The 17,604-nt window shown below is 42.9% G+C and overlaps 1 non-coding gene across 1 annotated transcript; it reads right to left on the reverse strand.

Moving 5' to 3' along the window:
• Positions 1-15,226: 15,226 nt before the first annotated feature.
• Positions 15,227-15,315, reverse strand: trnay-gua (transfer RNA tyrosine (anticodon GUA)). The gene is given in 2 exon segments: positions 15,227-15,262; positions 15,279-15,315. It is a non-coding gene; the product is annotated as a tRNA-Tyr (tRNA).
• Between the last annotated feature and the right edge of the window lie 2,289 nt (positions 15,316-17,604).

Below are 17,604 nucleotides of genomic sequence, written 5' to 3' on the forward strand. Positions count from 1 at the left end.
TGGAATAGAAATTATACAACAACTGAAAATGAGACAACAATTTTATATTGTAAAGTAAAGAGACAGGTGAGTTTATAAAGAGCAACATGAAAGTGAAGCTCCCAGAGTTAAAATTGCAGCAACTTAAACCCTTAATCAAACTAGGAGAAGCCTAGACAAAGAAGAACCAAAACAATGAAATGAGACTTTTGTAATGGTCTAACACAACATAAGAATACATTTAGATGAAATCTTTACTATTTTACAGGAGAACCTAATAGGGAAAGTTATAAAAGCGTGTATGTGTCAGAAACCTAGAAAGAGTTCACGTGCAGTATCATTTTGCTTAAAGTTGAACTGAGCACAAACAATACAGTTGCATTGTATACTTGTATGTGCAATACACTATTTCAAGTCTAAACTATAGGACAACTCACTCTGCTGTGACTCCTTGCATCTCTACGCTATAACTTCCATCGAAGAGAGATTTTATCAGCAGCATGCAATTGATTCTTCCGACATTTTGTTTAATACTGTAATGTGAATGTAAGAACTCATGAAGTATTACCAGGATCTACATTTAGCACTGCTGATATTGATGGAGTTGAAATGCATGATGTATTTATTGACAGCTATATCTGAGCCGATAATGATTAAAATACCTCCTGTAAAGTGTTAGAATTCATAGCAAGGCATATTTCTCCCCCCTAAACGTTGCTATTGCATTGCACATTATATGAGCCTTACCAGTTTCAGTAGCTCCTGGTGTGTGCGGTTTTTAAAAACCTAAAGTAATAAGAAAATTACTTGTACACAGCAGTGTGTCTGTGGAGATTACCTAGGAAACGCTGAAGCTCTCTGCACACAAGCAATCCAACATAAATGAAAAATGCCTGCAGTCTGCCACTTATGCGTTTCCTTTACTACAGAGTAAATTCATAGGAATGAAGAGAAATGGAAGGAAAAAATAGCACATTAAAGTTTCCAGTCACTTGGCACTAATGAATCAGCTGTTTTTATATCCAGTCACACAGGAGACGGGTTGATTCGCCAATGGGGATATGTTGTTTCTCTACCTTCTTACTAGACTGTCGTTCAATTCTGTCTCCTTTGAAAGCTTTTTACATCTTTTAAGTGCTCTCGCTTAAACCACGCATAGAAAACCATCACTGCTGATGATTTTCATGGGCCGATGCACACTTGTTCTGTAGAACTCTAGTGGTAAAGCCCTGCCTGTGAATATTGTACGAGAATTATAAAGGGCGAAACAACAGCCCCAACCACAGGAATGGTAACAGGAAGGATTGTGTCCTTACTTAATATGTCCTTTTGAGACATGCCTTGTAAACGCACTCAGGCGTTAAAACATCGACAAATAATTTATAATGGAGCTGTGAAAACAAAGATTGAGTTTTTCCTATACCAGCCAATAGTAAAAAAGGGAGCAGACTCTTAAACTTTGAGACACAATGACACCTTATCAAGGGAAATATTAATTCAAACATCATCACAACAAAGTAATTAGTGGGGCTTTGAGTGAACAAAAATCGCTTTTATTGAACACTTTTGTCTACATAACTTTTGAGTGAAAATTTGCACATATCTTCCATGCGCGTTGGTAAAATAATGATGAGCATAGCTGCCTCCCAAGCAGGTGATCGTGGTTCAGTTCCTGAAACAACTGGCAGCCGTGGGATTCCAGCCCCTGAAGAGACTGGAGCCTTAATCCAGCGCCTTAGACCCTCGGTCACACTACCCTATACCCTGTGTCTGTTCTTCACATTACTTGCTCGGAGAATGCTGGGTGGCTTCAGCTCTTGTTGTCCATCCTAGTGGTTTTATGACGCCTGGAAGCGACTGCACCTCCATTTTCTGAGATGCTTCTCCCTCTCCCCTCTCCCCTCTCAACTTCTCTGGCACCTCTGGATATAGTTCCTCTGTTGAGCAGTCTTCAGATCTCTTCATACAGCGCCCTTGAAGTCATTTTATTTTTACAGCAGGATGCATCCGGAAGGTTGTTTTTTTACTTTTTATTTGAACAAAAATTAGATACAATACAAACAAGAACACATATAAAGTATCAATAACATTGTCAGGGATACATACTATAATAAATTATACCTTATTAAAAAAAAGATTGAACAAGGCATATTAAAGACATTTCAAAGTAGTCTGTAAATACGCCTTTACATCTATTTTGAACTGTTCAAACAAAAGACTCTTCCCAGACCATTTCACTCTATGTATATCACATTCTGAAATCAGAATGTGTCTCCTGTTTAAGAACTGTTTTGGGCAGTATGTCTTATACAACGCACCCACAGTATTCTAACTGTGGACTGCAGATCTGTGCTATAGTTCAGCCGAATTCGAAGGATCCAGCAATCGTACTGGAATTGACTGGGATTCTGAAATGTCTCTTGAAAAGGTTTTCAGGTTTACTTAAACCTTTCATTAAAAAACTATCTGAAACTACCTAGCTTACAATCTCTGAGGTAGTTCTCACTAAACTTGGACGTGATGTCTGCAGATGTGCAGTGTACCTTTACTCTTGTCGTGTTCAAGAGTATTTTCACTGCGTGAGCTTCTCACTGCGTGTCCTGTACTGTACTGTGATTTCGTTTAGATTATCTATGAGGAGTACAGGGACTAGAACATCTTGAACTACTTTCGTTATATAAAAAAACGCAAAAGAATATGCAAAGTGATTAACATTACAATTATGTCGATTTTCTGATTATGTCTCTGCTTTACTTAATGAATTTCCTTAGTGACAGGCCATTTCTTTCCAATATTTTTTCTGGTGCGGTTATTGATCACATACAAAATCTTATTTTCATAAAGAACACCAACAAAGTCACTGTGAAACTGGTATCGGGAAAAGTTTCATAATATTTCTTTTTATTAGAATACAAGTAAATCTTATCATTACCTATGGAGTTTCTTGCCAGTCTGGCGCTTGAATTCACAACCCTGAGATTCAGAGTTTCATGCTAGTTGCACCAGAGAAAACTGAAATCTTTTATTTATATTAAACACTGCGGCTCCTGTCCTCTACTTTTCGTCACTGAAGAGGTGGATCTGGTCTTCAGTTTGCCAACAATAAGCTCAGGCAGTGCTCCTTTGTAAAGCAGTGTTTGTTCAGATTGGTTATGTGGGATGGCACATCAGCTCTATGACCGTTTTCCCCTTCACTCAAATATCATAGATGAAGGCAGCTCTCTTGTCTTGGGTTGCTGTAACCCAGTTTCAAAGCAGGAGTACTGTGGTCTCAATACAAAGTACTGGCCACTATACCATTAAGGCAAGCAGCCCAAACGTACACGCATTTTGTCATGCGTGTGTGAAGCTTTATTGTCTGGGGCTGCTGTCAGTTTTGATAAACCTTGTATCCTACTGTTCTGCACTTCTCCAGGAGCCAGTTCAGCACACAAATACCCTCCTTCAAACAAAGGCTGTAATTGCTTGATAAAAGCCATTTCTCTTCCTTTCTCTTAGTGTCAGTGCTGCTATTGCATGTAAAGGAGGCGACTTGAAAATAAAATATGTAATTGCCTTACAGAGAGTCTTCATGAAGGCGTGCGTCGCCTAGCTCTCTACTGCCAATTGACTGGACTTTTGAAGATACCAATGTCATACAATGACTGCACAAAATGCACATCTTAAGGCACACGAAGAGAAATCTGTATGCTGATTGACGCAAAACATGTTGCTACAAATTATCCGCCGAGCTGTTTTACATGTCCGACCACCTCTTTCCTTTTTAATTTGCAGCGAGCACAATTCTTTCGGTTCTTCTTTTGTATGTCCCTTGCTATTTTACTGTCTCCTTCCCCCACGTGGAGATGGATCCACAGTCAAAACCCTATGTTTCACCCTGTGTTTGTGCAGCGTCAGTCTGTGTAGAGAGAGAAACTTACGCAGCTCCAGGGGTGCAATCGGTCATCAGTGCACAGCGGAGTCATACCGAGGTTATGAGTTTCAGCTGGAGCAACACCACTTATGTCTTTAGTTACTGAAATAGTTGAGTTTAGGTCAGTTTCTTGCGACACATTCTGCTCAAAAGAGCTGTATTAAAGCAAGCTCACCTGTTTCCACAGAATCGTTACTGCTTCTCGTCAACCAATATACTGCAGCCAGATCTGATACTGATACTGTCATTGCTTGTGGGTCACACGTTCCTGCTGTGAGCCTGCTATAGCATGTTCAGTCCAGATATACTGCTGATGTACTACAAGAGCAAAAAAGGAAATGAAAGCATACCCAGCTTTTTTATTAAAAAAAGGCACATCTGTGAGCTTGGTAATGATGAGGTTTGAACCCACAGGTGCAGTGCATAATGAATTAGTAGTCCATCGCCTTAACTACTTATCCACTTCGTCAAGAAAACTAGCACCTCCAGGCATAAGGTGTCATGCTCTAGATGACCATTTTTCCCTGTAGGCGAGGGTCATTTTCCTCTTCCAACTGCAATTTCAAATTTTTTCTTGGGAGCTGTCAAGCTACCAAGCCTGTGCTGTGCTTCAGTGGAGGGTGTACAGGACATCTTGATGTACACAGAAAGCACATTGAGCTCCTTTAACATGAAAAGTGCCAGATAATAGCATTTTCTCATCCTTTCTCTCAGTTTCAGTGCTACTATTGCTTGTAAAGGAGACAGCTTGCTCAGCGAGCAGGCTCAGCGCACACCGAACTAGGGTGTCTCAGAGCGGTGTGTACAAGTGGCTGTAAAAGGGGAGCACTATGTTGCTTAGCTGATAAAGCACCTGTCTAGTAAACATCCCAGATCCTACACTCAAATCCCAGTGGTGCCTTTCTTTCTGTCTTGTTGTACAGAATTTATAGTCATGGACAACATACGTCTTGATTTAGCTTAATGCAAATATTCATTGAGTGGGTGGCAGAAGAATTCATTTATACTCCTCTTGTCTCTTCAGCTAAAATATTTTAAAAATACAGTACAGATTTGTTAGAGAACTTGACAAGTAAAAATGACAGCTCGCCGGCGTCATTAGGTTAGGACTGTAGAGTTCTATTATAATCTTTTGGCATATTTATCTTAATTTTAATGTGAATCTAAAGACAAATGCCATTCAATATTTTGTAATTTTTAAAAAAAAAATATTTTAGCTGTGGATGCACGAGATACTGTTATACCTTCCAAACATCCAATACAATTGTAAAAGAGCCTGTTTTTTTAATAAAATTAGCGAATAAGAGAAAACCACAATTTTTATATTATCACTAAATATCAACGTTCAGAGCAAGGATTTGAAGAATCTATCAAAGGATAAACAATGACAGGAATGGATTTTTTATTTTGAACCAATATTTGCATCTCAATAATCCACTCATTCTCAAAAGAAGAAAACACGGGTATGTTTTGAGTCTCACCATGATCATCTTCTCGATCCCCCCAAAAAAGCTTAAATGTGATAGTTTTATTGTATTTTGGATGCAACATCCCTCGAAGACAGTTTCACCTTGAGACAATGACTCTCTCACCTGGTAAAATGTACTACCTCTCTTCTGTGATTGAGACCTGTGTTAAAGCCCAGAGCCCTGGCACAGTGACTCTCTCCCAGTTGCATGCTGTAGCTATCTCAGATATCTGTTTACAGGGCACTCAGTACTTGCACAGCCTCACCCAAACTTCCCGCCATTCTGACATCTCCTGTCCAGCCCCACCTCCACCTCTCTCCCATCACCAACCTGTCATCTCAACCAAAACACAGTGCACCCTGTTCACTCTTCACTTTAAACTGTTCCCTTTCGACAGCAAACACTTTAAATCAAGTCTTCACCCCTGAGGTCCATAGTGCAACATGCAGGCCCGTAGGAAAGCATCTAGTAAACCAATACTCAGTCACTAACATGCAGCATTGCTTGCAAGCCTCAAATATTAAAGTCTGATTAATTTTATTGAAGACCTTGGTGACACAAAGTATTACAATACAAGTTTCAAAACATATTCCTGCAAAATTCTCAAACAGACAGACTAGAAAGGCTTTAGAGAGCTGAGAAACATGCAATTAGTTCTTAGATTCTCTTCTTGGTGCATTTAATGTGCTACAATATGGATTAAATTAATATAAAATGAAAAGCATATTCAGGTGCAAACATGTTTTTCCATGTTCCACTCACTATACCATTGTCAACTTATCGCAAATCATCTTCAAACATGGTCAAATACACTAAGTATGCTAAATAATACCCAGAAAGAAAAGAGGAAATTTCATATTATGATTTTAAATTCAAATTTCAGTAGTGCAACAGTGACCAAGCCCCAGTGCTCAAGTCTCACTGTAGCTGGATTCCTGTATCATCAGCTGTTGGCTGGTTTGTAAATCCTCTGATTCTCTGATCTCCTCATGTCCTCCTCTTGGGGTGCAGGGAAGACGGGGAGGTTGTTCCCCTAGTCCTGTCTTGTCTCCGTTCCCAGATTATTGACCGCTTCCTGGCACAACAGTGCCTCCAAGAGGAGGAGCCCTGAACAACGCAGTGTCTCAGATATATCAGGATAATTAGCCTGAAGCAACTATGCCAGTTTCATATCTCACTGAGACAGTCACCCAGATACAATACAACCCAGAAACCTAGATACAATCACAGGCCTAAAAAAACAAACATTAAAGAACAAGCAGAATAAGTGAAGAAGGGCATGAAAGATTACTGGTGAAAATGTCTTGGCACAGCTGACTTTAAACCTGCTTCTCTGCTCTGGCACACATTTCTCTCAGTGCTGGAGGAGCTGAGTGTGTGTTTAAGCATTGTGTTTCACTGCTTCTTGATGCTGCTGTCAAGACACTGGTGAAACTGTGTAGGTCAGTGTGTATAAAACACCTGTGACATTATATTGTGTGAACTAGGGGTCACAAATTATATTCCAGCATTATTTGCTTTGTCTCAGCATCACTGTTTAGCTTCTGGCTTTTAGGGGGCAGCATGGGGTGAAATTCTTCAGCCTGATCGCAAGCTCCTCTATCTGTCACACTGGAACTGGTACTCCCCTCCGAACTGATGTGTGAAGAAACACCTGATAGACCAACAACAGACACACTGGCCATCACCAATTCTCCGGCCACCGACTCCTGACTACTGCCAACAACAATAACAACAGACACACCGGTCATCACTGATCCCTCACCCAACGACTCCTGACCAACAACAACACCAGACACACTGACCATCACCACTCCCACAGATACTGACTACAGACCACCACCAACAACAGACACACTGGCCATCACCGATCCCACAGCCACTGACTACTGACAAACAACAACAACAGACACACTGACCATCACCGCTCCCACAGCCACAACTACTGACCAACAACAACAGACACACTGACCATCACCGCTCCCACAGCCACGACTACTGACCAACAACAACAGACACAATGACCATCACTGCTCCCACAGCCACAGACTACTGACCAACAACAACAGGCACACACTGAACAACTTTGGAGCCAGAGAGAAGGCGGGTAATTCCTCACAGCTCAGAAAAAAATGAGCAGGCTGTTTCCCCCCCAAGGTATCTTGGGACTTGAAATTCTCTTCCTGCACAGAGGAAACTACAATTTTTTAAACAGACAAGGTCTAGAGGGTAGAGGCTCCTCAAAACTCTAGACCCAAAGCACACTCCCTCTATGATTATGCTTACGTCTCACTTTTCTGGACACTTCACTCATAGCACTTTACAAGTAATGGGGACTCCCCTCCACCACCACCAAAGTGTAGCCCCCACCTGGACAATGCAAAGGCAGCCATAGTGCGCCAGAACACTCCCCTCACACCAGCTGTCAGTGGGGAGGAGAGCAGAGTGATGAAGCCAGTACATAGATGGGGATTTTTAGGAAGCCATGATTGAGAAAGGTCAATGGGACATTTTTTTGGCCAGGAAACCAGGGTAACACCCCTACTCTTTTCAAGAGATGCCCTGGGATTTTGTATGACAAAAGAGTGTCAGGACCTTGGTTTTAAATCTCATCTGAATGACGGCGCCTTTTCACAACCATCACTATATTGGGGCATTAGGGCCCACAATGACCATCGGGTTAGCGTCTCCTACTGTCCCCCCTAACACCTCTTCCAGCAGCCTTAACTTTCCCAGGAGGTCTCCTATCCAGGTACTGGCCAGTCTCATGTGTAGTGTGCTCTCACGAGGCACCAGTTCTGTAGGGGTTTGGGCATTTACTAGGACAATTATTAATTGTAGCAGTAAATCACAAAATTATTCTTTTAATGGCTTTAGAATCCAACCATGCGGTATAACTCAAACAACGCACACACACAGGTACTAATACACAAGAATACATTTATTAATACATACAATATGCATGTAAACCTAATAGCTCTTATCGTGAGGGTTATCAGAATACAAAAGATATATATTCAATCAATCACGAAGAGTTACACATATCAAGAGGACATACGTTCGGTATATCATTCATTTAGACCGTTTCGTAAATGAACTTGGTCTCAACTTCTACACTAGATACTCAAAACAAGTACATAACTCTTAGGAATTAAATTGATATCAACTAGTTGGGATAACAATTGAATTCTCGAGCTGTAATGCAGTGAAGTTGAATGCTCATCCAATCTCTAGGGATTCAGATCTCCTGTGGGCGCAAAGAAACAGCTGCAGGCTTGTTGCTGTCCAATCCGTGCTCTCTGGCTCCATGCCAGGCTGTGCTGTGCGGCTTGCGACAGTGCGCTGCTGATGCTCTGCGCTGCCCTCTGAAGACCGGCTAGTTAGTGTTGGCTTTAACTAGTGAAGTTTGTGCACAGGAGAAAAGTTAACTGTGGGTCCCTGCAGGTCAGGAAGAGGACCGGTTCGTTCCTGATGAAGCGCTAGTTCTGAATACTGATTCAGCTGTCCACAGTTCCGACCTGTTCACGAGGCTTGCTGCTGGTGCTAACCTCGGGTGGATCCTTTGGTTACTCGTGGCAACCTCTGCTCTTGACTCTTAGAACAAAGCAAAGTTCTGGCACTCGGACACACTGGCCGTTCTGTGTTGGTCCGGGCTGAGTCTCAGGATGGTCAGGAGGCCCGCTGCGAGAATGTCCTGCCCTTGGGAGCCTTTCTGCTCCTGGGCTGTCCTGCCCTGGAATTGTCTCGCACCCCTGGAATTCTCCTTAGAGATTCTCCTTAGAATTTCTCCTTGTTGCCTGTTTTTACCTGGAGGAACTTCAGCTCGTTCATTGGCTGAAAGTTTCATGGGCATCAGAGTCCCACGTGGGTTACTCGGCCCTACCAGTCCCCGATTGGTTGATCTGTTACGGATTCGGTAAGAGAAACCAAAACCAGAGAATGAACCCACTTGCAGGAGCTGATAAAGCCTAGCCGTGATCCAAAGAAAGCCGTAGTCGGAGAAACGAGCCGAGAGTCCAGGAGAAGCCAGAGATCCAAAAGGGAATGAGTTACCGAAGCCAAAGCGTGATCCGAAAAACCGTTGTCAAAGTGGGAAAAACCGTAAACCGAAAACCAAGAAGGCAGAAGAAGGAGTAGCGCAACTAGGAAGCTCGAAAGGTAAACCAATACTGAGCAAGGAGGTAGGGAAAGACAGGTGTTTAAGTACAGGATGAGACGGGGGTGTGGTGGTGAATAAAAAAACTGATAGGTACACTGATGGAGTAAGGCTACGCCTTCTTCTGCCTCTTCCGTTGCCGGGAGGCAGGGATCGTAACATGTTCAAGGTGAGATATGAGTCACTTACTCCTGACACCTAGGAATGCAGTCTAGATGTCCATCTGGCACTCCCTAGACAGATAGGCGCCAATGGATGACCATTGATCATGATAGCCAGGCTTAGCTAAGTGCATCCCCCTTTGGGAGCTGTCCTAGGAAACCTTAAATCACCCTGCACTAATGGTCTCTCTGTGGCTGCACCACAGAGATGAAGAGAGAGATGGGGCCTCATTTGGGAAAGCACAGCAACACTTATTTCCTGTATTTTAATAAGCCTTGCCGCTACACATGCCTGCTGAGCTTCAGTGGGTTGTTAGTTGTGACTTGCAGGGTGATATGGCTGCTGGCACATTTATGCACACCTAAGTCCTGGCCCATATTTTTTCACAATTTCCTTTCACACACTCACCTGAGTGATGTCCCCTGACCTTCAGGCAGCTGTCCATGAGCTCGGGACAGATGTATTTCAGATCATCTCTGTTCTCTCTGTTGTAGTCTGTGTTGCGGTCCATGTGCATCTTGAGAGTGTCACGGACGTCCAAAGGGACTAACCGTGGGGAGCAGGAGAGTGGAAAAAGACCCATATGCATAGCGGCGAGACAGGAAAAAGGCCCGGGCTCATAGTGCAAAGAGTTCAGGACTGCAGTATAGAAACCTATGCCCTCAGGGAGCGGACGTGGGGCGCCCTGGTGCTAGGCGGGTCTCAGGACATCCGAACGTCAATGCTGAGTGAGGACAGAGTGCAAGACCCGGAAATATATAGCCCAAGGGAAAGAGAGGGACAGGAAGGACAGCAGACCAGAAACTAGGGACAGGACAGAGAAGGAGCGCCCTCTGGCTGCAGAGGGCGTGACAGTACCCCCCCCCCCCTTCATGGGCGGCTCCCGGCGCCCATACAAATACATGCGCTGCCCAGCACTGGGGGGAGGAAAAACCTCATTTAACTGAAAGGAAACCTCCGGGAGTCCACGGCTGAGAGCTACCCCCTCCTCCGGGGTATAAACCTTTATTGAGTGGAGGAAGGGGGGGTCGAGGAGAGCTCCGGAGACTTAAAACAAAAAAGTACACAAGCACAAACACAACAGACAAAAACCTGGGAAAGACCAGGGAGACAAACCACACAAAACAGATAAAACAGATAGGAACCAAACAGACAGGAACCAAAGTTCCGAGACACAGGGAGCAGGGGGGAAACAAAAAGGAGGGGAAACCAGGAAGAAAAAAAATCAAAACAAAAGGCAAAAAACAAGAAAAAACAGCAAAAAACCCCAGGGAAAAATACCGCAGACTGGGCAATTGGCACGTTCACATGCTAACGCTGATATCGGAGTGGACAACCTGAGGAAAGCCAGACCGAAGTCCGCTCACAGACACAGATGCCCGAAGTGATATCCAGTGAAAAGAATGGAGGAATGGCAGAAAGCTTACCATTCTATCACTGATATCGGAGAGAGCAAGACCAGGAAGAGCCAGGCACGAAAATCCGCTCCAGACACAGAAGCTCGGAGTGATATCCAGTAATAAGAATAGGCAAGCCAGCTCAACATTCAATCACTGATATCGGAGTGATCTACCCGAGGAAAGCCAGGTGCAGGACCCGCTCACAGGCACGGAAGATCGGAGTGATATCCACCGATTAGAATAGAGGAACTGAAAAAAAAAGCCCAGAGAACAAGAAAAAACTGCAGCAAGACAAAAAGTGCCGCTCGCGGGGTCAGTAAGTGGCTCAGCATTCTGTCACGGACGTCCAAAGGGACTAACCATGGGGAGCAGGAGAGCGGAAAAAGACCCATATGCGTAGCGGCGAGATGGGAAAAAGGCCCGGGCTCATAGTGCAAAGAGTTCAGGACTGCCGTATAGAAACCTATGCCCTCAGGGAGCGGATGTGGGGCGCCGTGGTGCTAGGCGGGTCTCGGGACATCCGAACGTCAATGCTGAGCGAGGACAGAGTGCAAGACCCGGAAATATATAGCCCAAGGGAAAGAGAGGGACAGGAAGGACAGCAGACCAGAAACTAGGGACAGGACAGAGAAGGAGCGCCCTCTGGCTGCAGAGGGCGTGACAGAGAGACTGGTGGATGGGAGAGAGACCCTCCCACTGGGTGTTGAAGCTGTCGAACTCGACCATCGTACCCGATCCAGTCGAATGATTCCACCCTCCCTTTCTCATCCTTTGAGCAGCCCACAAACCTCTGCAGGAAATGAACCCCTGAGAGACGGACAAGAATGAGCTTCACTGTTACCTCTCTTCAACATCTGAGAGACCACCAGAGAAATAACATACACAATTCACAGGCAATCAACATTATGTGTCAACAAAGAGTTCTATACATATGAGGACAAAATATCACATATTTGTGACAAAATATTATATCTTTCCTCTCACCACCAGTTACGTTTTTTAGCTCTTTCATCATTTCATAGAAGAAAAGCTCCTCCAGATTGCATTGGTTTGCAGAATCTACTGCGACCTGCTTCAGCCAGTCCTGCGTGAACACGACACACTTCATGTGTCACACTGCTGTACTCCATCAAGGGCTCCCCATCCAGAGTGACTAAGCCATGGAATTTCCCATTGCACCGAACCAAGTTCAACCATATATGAGTCTACCAAAATATGTCTCTCTGGAAAAAAAAGAAATTGTATGTTAATACTTACTGCACAGTATGTACACTCCAGTACATGAACACTGCACTGAGAGAGAGAGGGGTTCATACAGACACACTGACTGGACACTCCAGTACATTAACACTGCACCGAGAGAGAGGGGTTAATACAGACACACTACTGGACATTACACTGCATTAAGAGAGTTTAATACAGACACACTCAACATTATATTATATTAACAGTGGTCCTGGAGAGATGGTTTGTTTGCATTTTTTTTCATTCCAAATCAGCTGATTTAACATAAATCAGTTCATGTGTATAAATACAGCCTTTTTGTCACTGTCTCTCCCAGCTTTTCAGGTCCGTCAATTTTCAGCGCTGTAGACACTTTTGCTCCAAATATGAGCACACTTTCCTTGGAACTTTATGAAATTACCCAGCTAGGTGAGTCTGGCGAGACACAAATTGCTAGAAATCACTCAGTCATGACAACAGGCCTGTTTGTACGTTAAATCTATGGAATTGAGACGTGAGGAGGAAATTATGTTTTTGTTGTTGTTTACGGAAAGCGTATCATAATTATCATAATTAATGACCCCCAAGGCTGTAAACGAAATGTACAGATGCAAACAAAGTGACGACAATAAAATATTGATTAAAGTATAGCTTTAGCCGTACATAAACATAAAAAAACAGCGAGCCCTTATCCCGAGTTTACTACTCGTGCATCTGGAAAAGCACCAGCAGGACTCACCTCCAGCGACCCAGCCTGGAAGACCCAAACCCACCAGAACCGCGAACAGCATCATCATGCCCCTGCTCTGTTTGATTCGAGCTCTTAAAAAGAAAAAGAAAAAGAGCCCTTAAAACACCAAAGCGAAGGTGATTGTGCAGGTGAGGACGCCAGTGTTTCGTAACACTCAAGTACTTTCGGTTTCGGTAACCTGTCAGGCTCGTTTTACACGCGGGCGGTACTCAGAAAGCCCGTGTATTTGCTTGTGTGTGTCGCAGATACTGTTTTTACTGGTAAAAAATCCGACATAGGGAAATTCTATACAAACTGATGTCATGAGAGGCCCCAGGAAAGATACTGTATAAAATAAAAGTTATTACAGTTTGTTGATAAAGCACTGATACTCCTTGGCAGGGTTATTTCAGACCTGCGCGCGGGACAGACAGCTCTGAGTGACAGCAGGCGACACACCTGGGCGCAGGTTCACACAGACGCACCTGTCGCCTGTGAAACAGACAGCCTGAACCATCAGTCTGGGACAGAGCTCACCTAGAGCCAGGTGACCCAGGGACCAGGACTGGGAACCCCGAACTCACTGTGTTTTAGTCAGTGAATGTAATTTACCTGAGTCTCGCGTCGGTTTTAGCCTTTTACGTTACGTTACCTGTTCTGTAATCAGCATGTTTTAATTATCATGGTTTGTCCAGTCAGTGGCTTTTCCTAATTTTAATTGTGTATTTGTTTGCGTATTTGTATTCAGAAAAGGGTGGGACGTGTCTAAAATAACTTTATCAAATGAACAAGCTGACGTACGGAAATCCCGGAGCACCGCAAACATGAGACTCGTTTACAGCATGTTGATCCCGCAAAGGAACGGGAGAGAAAGAGAAACAACATTTCGGCTGTTCAAACATTTTCATGGTCGACACTGCATTATTTTTATAGCATTGTTAGTCGAACATTCATCTGATACCGAAGAGCTTTACTGTGTCAATGGATATAATAGTCTCTGGACAGACTCAGTCTTCACAATAGCAAACCACTGCTCTGTTAAAATAGACAAAGACTCTCTGCCTGAATTCCTGTATATTATCATGTCCCAGGTCTGGCAGCCAATTACCAGTCTGTACAGAGCTATTACCACAACAGGTTCTTCTTGACTGCTAACATATCAACTCCGACATCCTACATCATATACTGTACATGTAGTGCAGTTATGCTGAATACAGTGAAAACTGTGTGTCCATGTAGCCATTACAGGCGATTTGCTGAAGGAGCTGCAGGTTGGCTATTTAGCAGTCTTATTGCCTGGAGGTAGAATCTGTTCCGTAGTCTGTTGGACTTGGACCGAATGCTTTGTTACCGTTTACCGGACGGTAGGAGGGAAAACAGTTTGTGACTGGGATGACTGGGGTCCTTGAGAATGGACCTGGCCTTCTTCAGACATCTAGCTGAGTAGATCTCCTGGATGCTTGGTACCTCACAGCTGGTGATATGCTGCGCTGACTTCACCACCCTCTGCAATACCTCCTGGGTGGAGTAGTTCCCATACCAGGCAGTGATGCAACCAGTCAGGATGCTCAAATTATTAAAATAATAGTTATTAAAATATCAGATTGTGTTTCTGCAACATTTCGTGCACAATACGCCATTTTTATCTAATAATAAAACAACAGCCACAACGAGGGCTTTACATGCAGTCTGGGGTATTTTCCCCTTTTATATTTTTGCCACTTTATATTGAACCTGTTATACTCCCAGAAGTGCACAGTAGCTTGTACTTAATAAAAATGTACAATTCACCGCTGGTATAAACAGATGTGTGCCGTGTTTGCCTTTGTAAGCATTTGTTTAAAAAATAAGTTCACAATACGATAAAAACACAGAAAGCACAAACTTTATAATACAACGATACAAAATCAATACCAAATCATTATGCCAATTAAGTAACTATCCTTTGAAAACAGAGAACACCTTTATATCTACAAAAAACTTGACATTTGTATGTATGTTTGAATTACAAAGCAGACAGTGTAATCCCTTAATTCAAAGATCAGATCTTGGCCAAAACAAGACAATCAGACGTGAGGTGAATTCAGAACAGAAGCCTCTGCTTCATCGTTTATTGAGCTTTTGATCAACGTCTGAATGAAACAGATTCGTTATTTTAACTCTTTGATTAAGAAAAGTACACAAGAAGTGCCTTCCCTCAAGCCGGAATTGAACCAGCAACCTAAGGATTCCTAGCTATTACCCACTACAGTCCTCCACTCTACCAACTGAGCTATCAAAGGGTTATCAGTAGATGCTCTTTGGCAGATACTGCCCAATGTAGTGACCTGTTCTGGGTGATTTAAATCCCAGATTGACATCGTTTCCAACTCGTTTCCTTTTTTTTAACTTGAATTTAAGCCGTGAACCAGGATTCTCTGTATAAACTTGCGGGGATATTAAAAAATGTTTGATGGGAGATCAATTATTCGGAAATGGACTCCTTTTTTTTCTTGGGGGATCATATTAAACTTCTCATTTGGATCTAGAAGAGGATCACCATGAGGAACAAAACTAAGTTTCATTCTGTGTTTATTAGAAGCATTATCACAGCTAATGCATGTAAAGCCTTTAGTATGCGACAGTGAGGGTTCAGTTATGCCAGGGAGTGGGAGAAAAGAGAACTGAAATTTAGTAAATTTATATTTAAATAGATTGCAAATCTTCAAAGTGTTCTGTCACTGCAAAATTACTACAGGGGTCTACCAGCTGCCGGACCTGCTTGTTTTGGGACTATTTCCAATAAGTATCCCATTAGTAGTTGTGTGTCCTTACTGGTATCTTTTAAACATTCGATTATATACAAACGGGACAGAGACAAAGTAATAATCCCATTTTAAGGTGTCCTGCATTTTAATTTACTGAACAGATAAATTGAAATGCTCTGATTCAGAGCCCCTGCAGTTCGTGCTAATTAGAACCACAACAATACTCCTTAGTCCTGAGCACCGCACTGAGTACACGTTCAGCTGGGCTCTGACTTTGTTCAGCACGACTTCTTGTTGCAGTTGAGCTCAGAGCTGGAGATGATCTCCATATTCTACCGCAATAACTAGTCTGAAACTTAGTAAACAGTACACAGTTTTTAACTGAAGTCAGGTTGTTGTTAAAAAAATACACCAGCACCCTGTCACCGAAACGTACCCCGGTCTTCCGCGCGACAAGCGGGGGTACTCAACACTGTACTAACAAGGAGCGCTTGTCCGCAGTTGAGCGTGAGCTCTGATTACTGTCAGCAGACATTTCTTCATTTCCAATGACGTTTTCTTCTACTCTCAGCTTTTTACCGGTCATAAATGCTTAAGAAGTAATTAATTTGAGTTTGAAGTCTGTCTCTGTTACCTTTGGTCCTGATAAAGAAAAGCCGTGCGTGGGAGACTCCCTCTCTGAAGAAGTTTGCCGTCACCCTGCAAGAGAAGAGAGCCATCATTCACCGAAACAACCACTAAGACAATTAACATTAAACACGTGAAATGCGGGATGTTGTGGAAATGTTTTCTACTTAGAGAATCTGTCGTTTCTACTCTAAAGAGAGAGGCTCTTTGTCGGAAGTAAGATTTAAACAAACGTATCCAGGGGAAACTGCGACCTCAACGCAACCCCTTAGACCACCAGCCATCCTGTCTGTGACTCGTAGACTGAATTATGTTTTATTTATTTCTACTTGTTGATGGGGAAAAAAGTGAAATCATGTAATTTGGGATATGTCTTTTTTTCATGGGGAAAACTAGCCTGAGCAAATGTAAAGTTAAGAGCAGCGCTTAATAAAAACCATCAGAAGCCGAAAGCGCTACTTATGTGGATCAGTATATTCTGATGCCGGTGGTTCTGCAGAAGAAATAAGAAAAGCTGAACTCAAAGCGCAGTGTTGCCATTACGGCTACTCTGGCTGCAGCTGCTTAAAGATCTACTCAGCGGGCACTGAAAGTTGAAGGAGGTCAGACTGGTTTGCGCTGTCTAAATAACAGTGTGCGAATTTAAACTTATTTAAATAAGACTATTTACAATGTAATACATGCTCCAAAAGCATTAATACTGCACTGGCTGCTATTTGAAGCGCCTTCATAAATGACGCGTAATAGAGATTGATGCAGCTGGCTTTTATTCTTCACAATACATTGCAATCAGGAAAATAAACCAATTAGAAATATGCAATACAACGTCTTTGAGTTCGGCTCTTCTTATTTCTTCTGCAGAACAACTGGTATGGGAATGTACTGATCCGCGTAAGGAGCGCTTTCGGTTTCTGATCGTTTTTATTGAGCGCTGCTCTAAACTTTACATTTGCTTGTGCTAGTTTTCCACGTGAAAAAAAGAGATTTCCCTAATTACATGATTTCACTTGTTTTCTTATCAACGAGTAGAAAGAAATAAAACATATAATACAATATAAAAGCCACAGGCAAGTTGGCTGGTGGTCTAAGGCGTTGCGTTCAGGTCGCAGTTTCCCCTGGGGATTTTTGTTCGAATCCCACTTCTGAAAAAGAGATTTTCTCGTTTTTCTCTGTGAAAAGACAATCAAGTTCTTAACA

The sequence above is a fragment of the Atractosteus spatula genome, chromosome 10 (assembly GCF_055471065.1).
Source record: "Atractosteus spatula isolate fAtrSpa1 chromosome 10, fAtrSpa1.hap1, whole genome shotgun sequence".
NCBI lineage: Eukaryota > Metazoa > Chordata > Actinopteri > Semionotiformes > Lepisosteidae > Atractosteus > Atractosteus spatula.